The 13,137-nt window shown below is 39.2% G+C and overlaps 1 pseudogene; it reads left to right on the top strand.

Annotated features, from left to right (window-relative positions):
* The first annotated feature begins 2,644 nt into the window (after positions 1 to 2,644).
* Positions 2,645 to 4,114, top strand: LOC143875957 (pentatricopeptide repeat-containing protein At1g11290, chloroplastic pseudogene; annotated as a pseudogene).
* The last annotated feature ends 9,023 nt before the right edge of the window (positions 4,115 to 13,137 follow it).

The following is a 13,137-nucleotide window of genomic DNA, read 5'->3' as shown; positions in this document are numbered from 1 at the left end:
ATAGAAGTATGAAAGAGTGGTACACAATTCTACATTCAAAGAAAGAACAGGACAATTGGAACGAAGAAGTGTGCAAGAAGAAAATATATGTGAACGGAGAGAATAACCCATCGTACTCATGGTGTTGTGGCAATAAGTAATTTGATTGGTTTTCTACAGGGTCGTAAAACTGATTCCCCCTTGTATAACTTAGGAAAAATTATGGACTAGAATACATCTTTTTCATCATGCATGCTAAAGTGAACTTAGAAGGTATTTCCATGAGGAATGCTAAATTGAGCGGCGCCCTTGCAAAATCAGAATGAAAGGGCGCCCCCATTGGTTGCCCATCACCAAAGTGCAATTGATGTTCTTTTACAAATTATAAATGCACTTTAGTGATTGACAAAGTGCCTAGCAAATCCCATTTTATTATATTCCATTCATATCATAATTCCATTCTGTTAAGATGCCTTTGGTGTCATTGACGTGAGAGATGCCATTCAATCGAAAGATGATTTCATGGACATAAAATATGTCATTTTTAGTAGTCATCATTTTCCAATTACATGTCAAGAGCTCTGTTCTGTTCACTTGTTTTCCCAGGAGAGGAAAAGAAAAGGTTTCCCGGGAATCTGACGTGGCATTAGGAAAAGAAATCCAGGGAAACTATGTAGGAAAAGGTTTCCTGCGCCTGTTCACTCGTGCAGGAACTGTGCAAGAAAAGGTTTCCCGAGAAACTGCTTGCCCACCTTTTTTCACTAGTTTTCTTAGGAAAGCAAATCCCACCAAAATAAAGGGAAAATGAATCTTATACTTGTGAGAAAAGACTCATTTCCACATCATTTTTCTCAATTTTCATGTCAGATGTGACATTTTCCACCTAGGCTCCTTCAAATCTTGTGAAGACGAGTGAACATGCGACTTTTAGCTTTCTCGGGAAAAAAAGAAGGTGTTTTCCCGGGATTTGGTCTCTCGGAACACGAGTGAACAGAGCGAAGGGAAGTGATATATTGACCCCATTTTCTTCTCTGGACCACTCCTTTGGTATATTTATGACTACTCATTTTACAATAAGAGAGGGGGAGTTTTAATATGGTGTTAGTACAATTCAAACAGCGCCGCACAACTTACATTGTAGGATGATCCAAACCATTCATTTTTATGGGTGTTGGGGGTAAAATCGGCACCTCCCTTAGATGATTGACATGTGGCATTGAATATAATGGGAAATTGAACTTGCTGTTTAGAAGGTAAAGCCATGAAGGATTTCTTATCTCCACGAATTAGTAACCTTCTCCGCGGAGGAAAGTACTCTGGAAGGAAAAATTCAATGATAGAAGTTATCTCCAAAGAAAACCGCCCAAAGATTCCTATTAAGGCAAGTCTCCTCAACAATTGTGAACTCCTCTCCTATAAATAAGACGCCATGTTCAAATGTACACATTATAATCACTAGCAAGATTTACTCTTCTATAGTTCTCCTTGCAAGATTTACTCTTTTATAGTTCTCTTATTGCACTGTTTTGTGCCGATTTCTGACTTGAGCGTTGGAGTGGTCTCCCAGAGTCACAACTCTAACACCCTAATGTGTTTTCTATGAGTGCAGGACATCCATTAATCAGAGCTCTACCTTCCATTAATCTTAGAACCAAAATTTGGCATCATCACTGGGCCACAATGTAAATAGGTTATGCCCCAAAAATCATTTCCATACAATGATCCCATCCCTCGGATATATAGAGGTTACCATAAAATACAGTTCCTCTACAAATGAGGGCTAGGATCATCCAATGGAAATGAATTTTTGGCCACAACCTATTTACGTTGCGGCCCATCGAACGGATGATTTGGATCGCCCTATGATGTAAGTCGTACAGTACTTGTTGAAAAATACAGGACTACAATGGGTGAGGTATGCTAGACTCACAGGAGCCCTTGCAAAAAAGGGGGGTAAAGGGTCCCATTGGCCAGATTTCATTTAAAACCGTTTTAAATGAAAACTGGCCAATGGGGAGTCCTTCACCACCTTTTTTTGCAAGGGCTTCTTTGAGTCTAGCATTCCTCATAATGGGTTTACTTCTAAAAGGGGTGGCCCAGGGAAGAAAAAGGGGCAAATATATCATTTCCCTCAGCTAATCAAAAAAGTTTTTAAAAAGTTAGGAGTGCGACTATCAAAATAACTAGACTTGTCATTTCCCTGTTCTTGTTTACCTTTGTTTTCAGTTTTACTCTCTTCTTTACCGTTGTTTTCAGTTTTGTCTCTCATTCTCCTATGCTTTTCACAAGCACCCAAGCAGCTCTTCTTCTCTCTCTCGTTCGACCCACATTCCTTGCACCAAAAAAATCACCCCCACTTGTTTTCCATCTCCACACCACTGCAGAAATTCAAAACCCCTGCAACTCCTACTCTCGCCTCCTCCAATCCCACCCACAAACACGACCCATCAAACAAGTCCATGCTCGAATCCTCATCGAAGGATCATACCACAACTGTTTCTCCGCAACCCATCTCGTCAAATCCTATGCCAAGGCTGGAAATCTCCCAACAGCCCGTCAGATCTTCGAATCCATACCTAAAAAGAGCGTTTTCCTCTGGAATGCCATGATCCGAGCTTGTAGTCGGAGCAAATTATGGTCCGAAATCGCCGAATTGTATGAAAGAATGGAAGAAGAAGAAATCGAACCTGATAGTTTCACTCTTCCTTTTGTGATCAAAGCATTTTCAGTTCTATCATTGGTAGAAGAGGGAAAGAGAATTCATGAGACTGCTAACAGAATTGGGCTGATGGGTAATGTCTATGTGGCAACTGCTTTGATTGATATGTATTTGAATTTTGATGAAATTGATATTGCGCGCCAAGTGTTTGATAAAATGCCTGAACGAGATGTTGTGGCTTGGACTTCCTTGATTTCTGGATATGTTAATTGTGGGGATCATTGTGAGGCTTTATGGGTTTTTAGAGAGATGAGATTGGGAGGTGAGAAACCCAATTCAGTGACGGTCTTGAGCTTGATCCCAGCTTGTGATTTCTCAATCCATGGTTTTGTAATAAAATCCGGACTGGGTTTTTCTGTAGAGGTGGAAACTGCACTCTTAGACAGGTATGCAAAAGGTGGGGATGTTGTGGCTGCCCGCAGTTTATTTGATCAAATGAGGGAGAAGAGTTTGGTTTCATGGACAGCAATGGTGGGTGGATATTCACAAAATAAGTATGCTCAAGAGGCACTTTCATTGTTTTATCAAATGACTAAAGTTTTGAATCTTAAGCTGGATGCCATAGTTGCAGCTAGTGTTCTTCAAGCTTGTGCGCAGTTGGGTTCACTAAATTATGGAGAGATGATCCATGGATACGTTCTTCGGACGGGATTGGAATTCGAATTGATGGTTGAAACAGCTCTAGTTGATATGTACGCGAAATGTGGTAGTATAAACTCGGCGCAAAAAGTTTTCGATGGAATTCGAGATCCAAACTTGGTCACATGGAGCACAATGATTGCAGGTTATGGGTTTCATGGGTTTGGTTTGAAGGCTCTTGATCTTTTTGAGGAGATGAAGAGGTCTGGATTTGTGGCTGATGAAACTGCTTTCTTGAATGTTTTATCTGCTTGTAGCCATTCTGGTCTTGTTAGTGAAGGGAGGGAGTGTTTCAATTCAATGATCCGAATCCACAGCTTAATGCCTAATGTGAAGCATTATGCTTGTATGGTTGATCTTCTTGGCCGAGCTGGGCTAGTAGACGAGGCATGCGCCCTTATCAAAGGAATGCCCTTCGAGCCAGAAGTGAATGTGTGGGGAGCCCTGCTCTCGGCTTGCAGAGTCAATGGAAATGTGAGAGCTGCTGAGTTTGCATGTAGAAGGTTGTTGGAGTTGGATCCTGATAATACAGAGTACCATGTACTTCTAGCTAATGTATATGCAAGTTGTGGAAGATGGGATGAGGTGTCTACGGTTAGAACTATTATTAGAAGAAAGGGAATGGGAAGAATACCAGGGTGCAGCTTTGTAGAAGTTAATTGCAAGGTCCATGCATTTTTCGCAGAAGATAGATCTCACCCTCAATTTGAAAACATATATGCCATGCTTGATACGATCCATACTTTTGCTAGTGGTAAACAGTGTGAATGTAGCTAAAACCAGGATTTTGATTCCATTTTCTTTCTTTCAGGTGATAATGAAAGAGATTTCATTAAAATTAGGAAAACAGTACAGAAGAGAAAGGGGATGAGACGCCCCAAGAACTGAAAGTACGCAAAAGAATAGTTTGTAATATTTCAGGAGGGATATTCAGTACTGATTATTATAGTACCGTTTGGGGAGTCGATAAGACAGAAAAGAGGATAAGAGCTAGAAGATATGAAGTTATTTGAAGAAGAGGAGATGACAGTTAGAAAGTGAAAAATTACATAAGGACAGAGATTGCCCCGCATACATGAAGTCCCTTCCCAACGCCCCCCCCCCCCCCCCCCCCCCCCCCCCCCCCACCCCACAGTGTGGAGATAGTGGATGATGATTTTACCATCTCCCTCGAATCAGTAATTTCTAAAGATCTTTCTAACATTTGCCAGTCGCTTAATGGTGTTGGAAGGTGAGGAAAGTCCACCTAGGTCCTATGGTATCTACATAAGGGACACACATAGGAAGTCCTCTTATTCCATAGTAGATGACCTTCCAACAAACCTCATAATTATTTCCTCATACCTGACCATCAATAAGACTGTGACTTTTTTTTTTCCATTTAAAAAAAAAATCAACAAGACTGCGACTTGGATTCCTGATGTAGAGGAAAAAGGAACCAAGGAATGCTCTCTAGGCTTCAGAGAAATTTGTATGAATTTGAAGGGTTGTCAAAGAATTCTCCTTGATCTTTTCAATCAGATGAAGCAGGAAGAACTTGGATGAGATTTCCCTTTGGTGCACTCGATATCACGCAAGCACCGCCTGGCTCAGTTCAGTTCATAGGTGTGATAGACAGTTTTAATTCTCGTTTGTTATTATTTTGCGAAAAAATGTTTATACAATTATTGCTCAATCCGATCATTAGATTCGCAACTGTTGGACCTCCAACAGTTGGAAGCATTCACAAGGGTGCCAATGGTTGGACCATTTCGAAATCCAATTGATACATCCAACCGCTAGATTTTGGCTATCTATACAGTTTCCTTTTTTCTATATTAAACTATAGAAAAAACCTTCTTTTCTTGTAATGAAGTCCAGTAATTAGTTTTTAAACTTTTTGCGTTTTTATTTTCTTAGTTTTTAAACTTTTTGTCGTTTTTATTTTCTTAGTTTTTCTAGGCAATTAAAGGTGTTCCACTTGTGCGGTTCAACTCTCCGATCGTGCAGATTGTGAAGAGATTGATGATGCATCGGGTTGTTGTATCGTAGGGGTGATTATGTAAATATCTGTTGAACCAACTGTTCTTTCCACAGAAATTCAAATTCACCTCAAAAGATAGCGACTTAGTTTGTCCTTCAACTCACCGCATCGCATTTTTTAAGAAATCATTTTTGTTTTGTTCACTAGAATCAAGGTACATCCATACTTCATAATTTGTGAATGTCACTGACAAGTTTAAGGTGATTTTTTTTGTTGATATTCAGATTGTTGGATATATGGTTTTGAATTGTGCTCCAGAACTTTACAATCGAATTTAAACTTGCAATTGCATTGAACTTTACGGTCGAAGGAAGAGGGTTCTTGGTATGGTTTCATTTGGTTGTGGGAAGGTGAGTGCTACTCCCTTTGTTGTATCTTCATTTTGATTAGTGGATTTTCTCTTTTCGGACATGTAAATCTCATGTTGTGGTTGTGTGGCTTGTATTTATTTTCCTCCGTAGTTTCCTTCTGGTACTTGCACGTAATTTCTTGGGTTTATTCTGTAAGTTGCCAAAGTAAATCTACTGGGGAATAGAAAGTTCAATTTATGCAATCGGACAACAATGGGCAGTGCCTCGTCTCCTTGTCTCAACAAATGGTTGTAATCGATTTGAGGATGGAAATTTTGATGAACAAAAGGGCTTTGAGCTTTGAAAGTTGACGGTTCATGACTTGTTAATACAAAAGGGCAAATACATGGCATTTTTAAGAAGCTGGCGTCAATGACAGAAGATACTTGCGAAGAGATATATGAAGGCACTTTCCACTATCTCTTGTACCTACCATAAGATTTTTTTTCCATATAATGGGAGAAAAGACATCCATCGGTTCGTGGACAAAGCTAGAAAGCTTCTATCAGACCAAGTCTCTCACAAATAAGATTTTGTTAAAGAGAAGGTTGTAATCTTCGGATATGAAGGCACACATATTTTACACTTGGACATTCAACAACACGGTTTGCAAACTTAAAGCATCCAGTAGGGATGGAGGAAGAGGATAAGTAGATGATGTTGTTTACTTTGTTAGAATCTAAAGATAATTTAGTTACAACTTTGCTAAAGAAGATTCTCTTGACTTGAATGAAGTTGTGGTCCATTGCTTGCTGATGAACTTTGAAAGGAAGGAATCTTTAGGGGCTTTTGGAGATTTAGAGGGAGAGTATCTTATGATAAGATTTGATCAAGTGACCACAATTCATCAAGTAAATACAAGTTCTGTTAATTTTTAATGGGTCATTATGATAAGGGCACATGAAGAAAGATTGTCAGAAGAGACGGTCTACATGCAACAACCTCAAGCCTTTGTTGAAAAGACAAGATCTTTGTGTGCAAAGAAATTGTTGTATGGGCTCAAGAAAAAATAAAGACAATGGTATAAGAAGTCTGAATCTTTCATGGTGGATCCTCGGTATCAAAGAAGTATGACCATTGTGTCTACTTGAATTTTTTTTAAGGCAATACTTACTGGGAAATGATTTCTGCGCTCCAGTGTTTTGATAAACATGCGCTATTTAAAGGGATGTCAGAGGATATTACGGTTCTCAAAAAGCTTTTAAAGCCCTTTAGATACTACACAAGAAACAAGTGAGCGCATGTTTATCAAAACAAACATTGGAGCGCTGAAATCATTTCCCTACTTATTTGAGTGTTAATCTTGCATGTTGATGATATGCTCGTGGTGGCCAAAGACACGAGTATGATTAATTAGCTGGAGAGACTTTTGGAATGAAAGATCTTGGACAGACACATCAAATCCTTGCGATTGAGATTCAACAGGATAGGCAAAGTCAGACTTTATCACTTTCTTATAAAAGACTTGTTGAGAAGGTACTGACATGTTTGGCATAATGAATGCAAAATTGGTAAAAACACCACTAGCTTCTTATTTTAAGTTTTCTTCTGAACAGTATCCAAAGTTGCTGACTTGGTTGGTGTTCTAATTTGATTTATGGCGAATCCGAGTTCATTAGCCCTGTTCATTTTAGATTGTAACAACCGATTGTGAGTCCGATAATCAGTTTGGGTCCCACAATCGGTTGGGAGGGCCTGAGTAAGCGCTTTGATCTGTAGAGAACATGTGATTATTCAATCATACATGGTAAATTTTCTAAATGCATTCATAGTTTTGTTGATGCAAAATTTGCTAGTGATTTGGACAAAATGAAGTCAACTACGGAGTACGTAGGGACTTGGAGAAGAATTTGATTTATCACAAAAGGACAAAGTAAACTGTGCTTCAAATTCTTTACATCCGGTGGCAACCAAAGAAAATCTACCGGAAATACTAACTAAAATGATTCAAGTAGTGGAGTTATATGAAGCTTGACTTCTCTGGATCCCAAGCCAAGGTAAAATTTGGTGGTAGGATATTGCAAATGAGTGATTTTCTATCAAGGTGGATATTGCTGGTTTGGTAATATAAAATCACCTTATTATATTTTGGGTATTTTCCCTCTAGTTTAATGGAATTTTGAGCAAGTGACAAAGGGTTTTTTGGGGAGTAGTGTGGTTTTTTTTTCCTGTTTAGTGAATATGGCTTAGGACTCTCTCTCTCTCTCTCTCTCTCTCTCTCTCTCTCTCTCTCTCTCTCTCTCTCTCTCTCATCAGTAGTAAGCTGCAGATTAAGTTCTAAAGTGATTTGGCACAAGGTGTTATTACACCATTGGTATGTTATATGATCCCGCTATTTGAATAATTGCCACAGTATTGATTGATATACTCCTTAAGAAAACATTAAAAGTTTATTATCATCTATATATTATTATTCCATTAGGCCCGGTTTGGAGTGCAGGATTTTTTGGAAAAGTTTGGAAAAGAAGAATTTCCAAAAATTTCTACTTTTTTCGCACATGAAAAAAGATGATTTGAACGAACCCTATTCAATTTTTATTTAGTGGGACATTCAATTTGGACACGTGGTGCCAATTGGAAGTAAACATCTGGCACCAATCGAGAGTGAACACATGGTGGACACTAACCAATGGCAAGTAAGGATTATAATCCTTCCTATAAATAGAGGCACAATCTTTAAACTTTTTACCATCTTTGCATTCAATCAGTTCCAGAGTTTTTGACTTAAGCATCGGAGAGCCTCTCTGTAGTCCAGACTCCGAGTGGTTTTGTGACCATTTGCTCGTGAATGCAAGTCATCTCCTCAGGAGCGCTGCCAGCTAAGATGCATTCAACTTTAGGTTAGATTTCAGCGGCAACATGGTTTATGATAATATCCCTCTAGAGTAACCATAATCATATCATTTCCCTCCAAAGTGTGCAAAGAAATTTTTTCCCAAGAAACAAATTTCTGTCGGAAATGTTTTTTCTTACAATCCAAACAGTGTCTTATTAGGATAACCGATTATTATACTTTATTTGTTGCATGCTTGGTTTAATCCCACTTGTTTTTTTCCCGCTTCATTTTGTCATTTGAGAGATTGAGAGATTGATTCTATATTTGTTCATGGCATGCTCAGGCAATCGTTCTCCATATGACTTCTCTTATTTTTGTTCATGGCATGCTGAGGCAACCGTTCTCCATATGACTTCTCTTATTTTTGCCTTACGGAGAGTGAGAAAAACTTTAAAAGATAGGGAAGATCCTGTTGGAAAAAACATACCTATTTAGACCCATTCCTCCATATCAAAACTGTCCGTAAGGGAGAAAGCATTTTCATCCATTTTTTGAAGCCACAAGGATTCAATTTGGACCTTTCTCGTTCTCCAGTTTCCACCTCCTTTTGTCTGATTTTCCAATGGGAGAGTGTTAATTGTTGCCAAACACATCCTCATTTTTTTGATGCACGGCATAGGCTCAGAGAGTAGTGGAATAAGAAGTCAACGGGGAGGAGACTTGATGTAGGATGATTTTATTGTTTTGATATCTTTTGTTAGTTGGCATAAGATGGAGTTTAGATGATGTGTATCTTATTCTATCATTAATTAGTTAGGATGAGATAGAGTTAGATTAAGGATGGAATTTATCCTTATCCTTGGAGATAGAGATTGAGTTAGATTAGGATGCTTGTTTGATTTCTATAAATTTAAAACCGTATGTACAGAGAGAGGAGATCTTTTCATGGAATAAACTTATTTCTATTCCTTCTTTCCTTGTGGATTCAAGGGTTGTCTCATTTCCTTGTGGATTCAAGGATTTCAATCAAAGAAGATGGTGATATTCTTCTACCGGGTTAAAGACGGTGTTCTTCGCCTTTTCGCACACTTCTGCCCGTGTCAAATTGGTATCAGAGCGAGGCTTGCCTTACACCTCCTTCCAATAAGATCAGCTTACACCTCCATCCAATAAGATCAGTTTTCCTGATCTTCTTCCTCACTAACCGTTCAATGTTATCATCCTACCGGAGAAGATCCGCTCCAAAGGTCATTGAAGCGGCAGGTATTTTCACAAAACCAACCGTCTATTGTTGAATATGTTCCTGTTGGTTACAGCCACTTGGCATCTTTTCCTGTGCTAAAAACCCATTAATTTACGGTCCCTCATAAATCCCATCTTCGAGAAGTATCTTCTAAGCCCTTCCAATACCACCCAAACCATTTATTTGCCATCCAACATCTATGTTTCTGTTAGGGGTGTAAACGAGCTGAGCCGAGCCCAGCTTGGCCAGGCTCGGCTCGGTCAGGCTCGGCCAGGCTCGCGAGCCTTATCGAGCTCGGGTTATATTAAATTCACAGCCCTCATCTTCCCTGGACAGCCCTATCTAGTGTAATTTGACTACTCTTTTTACACTATGGGGGGTGGTCCAAGTAACAAATGGGGTTCCAAAAAAGAAGTGACATATTTTGCCTCCCCCTTTTACTCTCTGGACAACCCTTTTAGTGTATACTAGTTGCAGACCCGTGCGATGCACGGGGCGACTAAAAAAATATGCTTTAAAACTGTTTTTTGGTGAAAAATAAAGAGGGCAGTCATCAAAATAAGGGAGAGTAGAATCTTCTAAGCATGAACCGTCCATTCAATGATGACAACTATCCAAATAGGTTAATATATATATATATATATATATATATATATATATATATATATATAGTATCATCATCAGATGGTCACGTGTAACCAGTACAACCGATAAGCATACATCTTATAATGCTAAAATTACAATGGGTATTAGTTTCTTGCCTAGCAAACACTATAGCCCCTACTTATTGACAATTAATCTTATACACATGATGTCAAAGATTGTGAAATTAAAGAGTGACCCGTGAATAGAATTTTATAGGAAATAAGAAGAATTGAGAGAAAACAAAGAAAGATGGTGTACGTCCCCTGAACAATATAATCAGCAAATGCAAATCAATCAACTACAACAAACAAAATCAGCCCAGATAAGAGACGCTAAATGCAAATGAATAGACAACTATTCAACGTTCCAACAGTCAATTTACACCTTCCACATCAACGAAAATCCGGAAATAACTTACCCACAATCAATTTCTATTGTACTGCTGACACCAAGGGATGATCCAAACTGTCCATTTGCATTCCCATAGGATGATCCCAACCATCCAATCTATAGAGGTTCCATAATTAGCAAGGAATATCTTATGGAAATGAATTTTTGGGCACAACCTATTTAGGTTGCAGCCCACCAAATGAACGGATTGGATCATCCCTTGGTATAAGCCGTGGAGTACTTTTAAAAAATACTGAATTATATGGGCTTACATGTAGACAAAAATTTTTTTTAAAAAAAAACCCCATTTCCTCGAATTTGAGGCATTAATGAAAAGACACAACGCATTATGGGGTCGGGTGATTGAAAGTTATGGACCAAAGGGATGTAATGTTTACCAAGGGATGTAAACAGAAGGTAAACAGATTTGTCGATATTCCCAAATTTTTTGGCGGATATTTAGGGAATCGATAGGATATTTCTGGCTGGTGTGGAATAAAAAAGCCTTTCGTACAATATGGTGACTCTTCATTTAAAGCCTTTCGGACAAATCCTAATGCTCTGTTTGGTAGGCTATTTTTAATGAGATTGAGGGGAGAACATCTTCTTGAGATCTTCTTGAGATTGTTTGGTTGCCTTTTAAGGTCTTTGACCACTAGCACTGTCGGGCGACGGTCGGGTGATGTGGCGCGCTCGAGATCTTCTCTCCAAATTTCTTCAAATCAAAGAAATTTGTGGAGAAGATCTTGGGGAGATCTTTTTGCCCTTATCCCAAACCCACCCCCCCCCGCCCAATATTTGCAAGACAAACTAAACAATGTTTCTTTCTTCCACCCTTAATCTCCCCGTTGACTGATCTGGCTTTAGATCTCCCCTTTAATCTCCCCTTTGACCGCTGGGATATAGATCTCCCAAAGAATTAATGGCATTCAAATAGAGCATAAAGGTCTGGGAACTGATATGATTTTGGAATAGGGAAAGATTGTTTTGGAATAGGAAAAGGTGTTGACTGTTGAATGAGTTACTTTTGAGGAGGAATAGTCGGTGTGGAAAAAAAAGCCTTTCGTACAATGACTCTTCATTTAAAGCCTTTCGTACAAATCCTATATATATATATATATATAGCAACGGGTACAACCTAATATGGGGTTCATCCTGTTATGGAGGGGTGCCACGTGGCATACACAGGATGGCTGTTATAGAGGGGGTGCCACGTGGCAGCACTACGGTTATAGGATTCTGCTTGGGGTACATCCTGTTATGGAGGGGGTACCATGTGGCATACATAGGATGGCTGTTATAGAGGGGGTGCCACGTGGCAACACTACGGTTATAGGATTTCGCTTTCCATATATATATATATATATATATATATATATATATATATATATATTAAATTCTTAACGAGCCGAGCCGAGCCGAGCCTGGCCTAGCTCGGGCTCGGCTCGTTAAGCTTAACGAGCCTAGCCAGCCGGCTCAGCTCGGCTCGTTAAGGATTCGAGCCCAGCTCGAGCGAGCTTCCGAGCCCGAGCCAAAATTGACACCCTTAGTTTCTGTTAATGCCGATCACCTCTTAAAATCCATAAATCCATTAACATCTCTATCTCAGCACCCTCAACACACTACCAAATCCTTCGTTTCGGCCATTACAAAACACAGCCAAGAACCCTTTCTTCATCATGCTTCCATGTTTCAACCCTAACTCTCATTTTTTTTTTCACACAACCTCAAGCCCTAAACTTGCAATTTCTTTTTTAGGCAAACTCTCTACTCGGATTTTCAGCCGCACCAATCTTATTTTTATTCGAGAACCGTATGCATAACTCCAAAAGTTTAGGAGCTTTCTCACCTCTTCTTTCGTGGTACCCAGCCTTCCATATTTCACTTGTAACCCTAATTTTTCAGCTGTATATACTTTCTTTATGGGTTTTATGAAAATAGTTGGCAAAGTCCTAAGTTCAGCCCTTTTCTTATCTTTTAGCCCTATTCCCTACAAATCTGCAGCCACGTCTTTCTCTTAATCAACCCAGTCTCCACATTGAAAAGCCGCACTATCTATTCCTATAACTTAGCCCAGTCATTGATCAGTTAGGAATACAAACCCAAATATGCTACCCAAAACAGCTGGCCTTCACCCAATCCCTACACTTAGCCCACCATAAATAACCGCCCTGTTTCCAAACTTGTAATCTAAAAAAAACCCTATCATATAGGCTGTCTGATAGAGACACACCCTTAATTCAATTTCCCATGTTTCTTCCCCTTTCAAAGTTTTCCTAGTTTTTTTTTTTCCATTTTCCTCAAACCTCTGATGGATCTACAATTCGTCCCACCTTTCTTTGGACAAGGGGTTTGCGAGACCGAGTGTTTGGA

The sequence above is a fragment of the Tasmannia lanceolata genome, unplaced genomic scaffold (assembly GCF_043159265.1).
Source record: "Tasmannia lanceolata isolate RefF3 unplaced genomic scaffold, GAP_Taslan_0.1 ptg000004l, whole genome shotgun sequence".
Taxonomy (NCBI): domain Eukaryota; kingdom Viridiplantae; phylum Streptophyta; class Magnoliopsida; order Canellales; family Winteraceae; genus Tasmannia; species Tasmannia lanceolata.
Note: the sequence above shows the minus strand (reverse complement) of the source record. Positions and strands in the feature narration are given on the sequence as shown.